At 35.4% G+C, this 3714-nt stretch overlaps 1 long non-coding RNA gene across 2 annotated transcripts; it reads left to right on the top strand.

Moving 5' to 3' along the window:
• Window positions 1-292: 292 nt before the first annotated feature.
• LOC141363734 (uncharacterized) lies at window positions 293-3489 on the top strand. Of its 2 annotated transcripts, none has more exons than XR_012369354.1 (4): window positions 293-575; window positions 1401-1462; window positions 1601-1749; window positions 3185-3489. It is a non-coding gene; the product is annotated as an uncharacterized lncRNA (long non-coding RNA). The 2 variants fall into 2 exon arrangements; XR_012369353.1 differs by lacking the exon at window positions 293-575 and adding an exon at window positions 734-1209.
• The last annotated feature ends 225 nt before the right edge of the window (window positions 3490-3714 follow it).

The raw sequence follows: 3714 nt of genomic DNA, 5'->3' as shown, positions 1-3714 counted from the left end.
ATATTAGTTATTATATATGTACACAATAAATACCTGTCATTAACCCTAACTTGCCTGTAAATAAAAAATACTTAAATTGTACATTTATTTGTAAGTACAGTAATGTTTCTCATTAGTTACAGTATACCTACACTATAAGTATGTATCTGTTATTATCCAGTACTTATCTAGAGTACATAATAACTACCAAGTATGTCAGTACAGTAATGATACCAGTTAATTACCATGTAGATACCTAAAAGTAAGTACCACACATTACAATTCATAGGTACAACTTATTTACCATACACTGTAACAAATTTCTGTAATTTCTACAGCAAAATTTTACAGTTACTTCTTGTTCTGTCATTTTACAAAGTTTAGCTGTACATTGCAATGCATTGTGGGTCAAAAAACTATTACAGAAGTTGACAGCTTTTCCCCCAAAATAAATTACAGGTATATTTGCGCTTGCCTGTAAATGATGCAGTATTACAGTTATTCACTGTTGAATGCGTTGCACGAGGCAGCTTGACGCCATTTTATGTCGGATTGCAGAGGAGCAGGGACATTGCCACGCCACTCATCCACAATATGTAAGTATACTATTATAAATAGCTATTATAATTGTTAATGTTGGTTGAAATAAAGTTTACCGTGTATCAGTCAAGCCCCACAATAAAGTTAATAAAGAAATTTTGAACAAGCAATCCCAGGTGAAGCAGTTTAGCAGTTCAATTTAATAAAGTAAATGGTATAACTTTCATGTTAACCCTTTTCATATTTATACTGGACTTCAATGTATGTGCCTTAACGTCACTCAGGCATGCAAACAGGGTGCGTGCATGCGCGTATGTGCACGTCCACATTGATGCATAGGTCTTATACATGCATACATATATTTTTAAATATTAAAATATTGATAGGATGAGATAGAGAGTTTTTAACAAACGTGCGTGTTAGGCGCCAAATTCTTTCTCCGCCGGTGGCAGCGTCAAGCAATGCTTAGCAACGAAAGAAGATCTGAAGCGCCCACGCGATTTGAAGAGGAGAAAAGCGGCGCGGTCACGTTTTCCGCGTGGTTTCAGACGCGACATGTAAAATAAATGTAAAGCAACTGTGCGTATGTGTTGGCCATTTCGGTGGCTGCTCGAGCCGAGCCCCGGAGGACCCAGGGGATCAGGGCATATCTGCGTGTTTATTGTAGCACTTCCACTCATAAAACAACAAGTGAGAAACCTTTTTGGGGTTATAATGTTTCCACCTGCGCTGAAAACGCGTTCTGATGGTGTACTTGTAGCGCAGATTGATATTTTTTCGCAACAATGTATGATCAACAAAGAATAATAGTCAAGCTTTCAAAAATGATATTGCTATGAAAAATTACTGTACATTTGAATCTATTTTTCTTTGTTTTTTAGGTGTTGGCAACAGCAACAGACATTGAAAAAAGACTACAGTTTCCTGACTCTAATTGTCTTAAGTAGTCAATTTTTTTGTAATGAGTTGTAAAGCATTGCAAAGACAGAGTCTATGAAGGACACACATTAGTTTAACATGGATATGTTTATGTGGAAGGCAACAGATTTTTTTTGCATGTAAACCATTTGTTTATGCTTAGGCGAATCAGCGTTTGGATGCTGAGCATCGGGTGGTTGTGCCTCCACATCCCAACTTCGTGGCTGGAATGGCAGCTTTGTTTTAAGGTTACCACAACTTCAATCTTGTGTAACAGGAGCAAGCATCTTGCACACTGGAGTTCATTCAAAGGTAACTATGTGCTTGAAGTACAATGCAGTTTATCATTATTTTGTAAAGTGTGCTATTATGAGTAACAGAGGTTTTATTTTGCTTTAAGTGTGCTTACAGGAAATCCCTTTAACATGATATTTTAGTTGATAAATTGGGTTAATATAGCAGTTATTTACCCAAATGCTTTATATCATTGCAGAACAAATTCATTGTAACATTCAAACATTGACAATAAAGATTTATTTGATTATATATTTTGAAAAGTAGTTCTGCATTGGGGTAACTGAGCATTTAGGTAAATAAACTGCAAACTTGCTTTGTTTTTTTTTTATGGCATTCACAAGAAATCCCAGATGAACATTAATTTTACAGTTATGCATAATTTCATATGCCCACCCAGCCCTCACCCTCCCCACTATGGCAGTGATGCTCAAGGCAAACACACAAAAAAGGATCTGTATGCATATACTGTATACACACACCAACATATATATACTGATACATAAACATATCTTACAAATCTACCTAGATGTTTTTTAACAAAAAAAAAGAGATTTGCATGATCTTTGACAATCAGTCATTTATTCATGGTTTTATTGGGGTATGAATGAGACTTTGTTATGAAAACCATAGGATTCGGAGTCATAGGATTAGTTCTTTTGGAGTTTTTTCACAAGTCTGTAGGCCTACATGTTATCAACTGTAGTGATGTAGTTGCATGGACATAGCCCTGTACTATGAGTCCTTTAATTGTAGATCTTTGGATGGACCAGCCCAACAACAGCAAACTTAGACAACCAAAGAAAATTTTACCAAAGACATGTCTTGTGTTCCTCAACAGAATACATTTATTTTCCTGCTTTAGGGTGCCCTCTGACCACTCCCTACATTGGAACAATTTTGTTCATTACAGACTGACAGTATAACTACGTTGTGGAGCCTCGCATCTACGTATCTAGAATGTTTTTCAAGTCTGAAAGCACTATAAAGTCGCTTAATACACTTAATATGGTGTATTATGCCATGAATACTAAAATGTTATATTGTTGTGGTTTGTTTTATGTTTTGTTGTCCTTTGAAGCAGGGGATAGTCGGGAAATTTTCAACCAGAGGACCTGCTGCTTGAGGTTATGTTAATGCAACTAACCTAACCATAACTCATGCAATTTTGTGACTAGAAATCCAAATCATCCCTTCAACTGCTATGACTCTATATTTCACTATAGTCATTGCATTGGAGAGCCACTTCCTGGTTTAGCTTGCCTGGACAGCACAACTGAAATTAAATGAATAATAATTACCAGCTGAATTTTTCTGTTGCAGTTTTTCTGCACTTAAGCTGAAAAGGGCAAATCAGCTTGATTTGCACAGTCTGATGTATTTTGCACTCTCTTGTAGAGCAGTTAAGGTACTTTTTCATAAAGTTTATTTTCATGTCATTTTGTGATTTCAGATGCTTCATTGGACTGAACCCCTCCAGTGGGACCAAGAAGAGGGAAGGTACAGGAGAAAAAGAAGAACTGCATTAACCCTCACGTCTCCTCTCTTCTTAAGCGGCTGATAGATTTTGAATGGCTTCAATTGTAAGTCTCAAGCGACTTCCTCACAATATGAATGGACATTGTTCTAAATGTTTTCTGAATTTCACTGAATGTTAAGAAAATGAATAGAATATGCTGTTAAGAAAAAGACATTCTGAAAATGTACAGTATTGTAACACTGTATTTTGTTTTAATAATAAAATTTCATGATTTTGCATCTTGGACTATGGTTTTATTTAACAGTTGAAGAGAATCTTATCCAATGATGTTTGGATTTAAAGCAAGCCTGGTCTTATTTAAAACATTTTACAATAGGCATCAGCAAAGATTAACTATTTATTTTTTACAACAACACAATGTATTGTAAAATATTTACAGATTTTTGCTGGCAACTTGAGTTGGCAGCAAAAATATGTAATTATTTCAAAACACATTATGTTGT

The sequence above is a fragment of the Misgurnus anguillicaudatus genome, chromosome 4 (assembly GCF_027580225.2).
Source record: "Misgurnus anguillicaudatus chromosome 4, ASM2758022v2, whole genome shotgun sequence".
Classification (NCBI taxonomy): domain Eukaryota; kingdom Metazoa; phylum Chordata; class Actinopteri; order Cypriniformes; family Cobitidae; genus Misgurnus; species Misgurnus anguillicaudatus.
The sequence above is the reverse complement of the archived record's forward strand: the minus strand, read 5'-3'. Positions and strand labels throughout refer to the sequence as shown.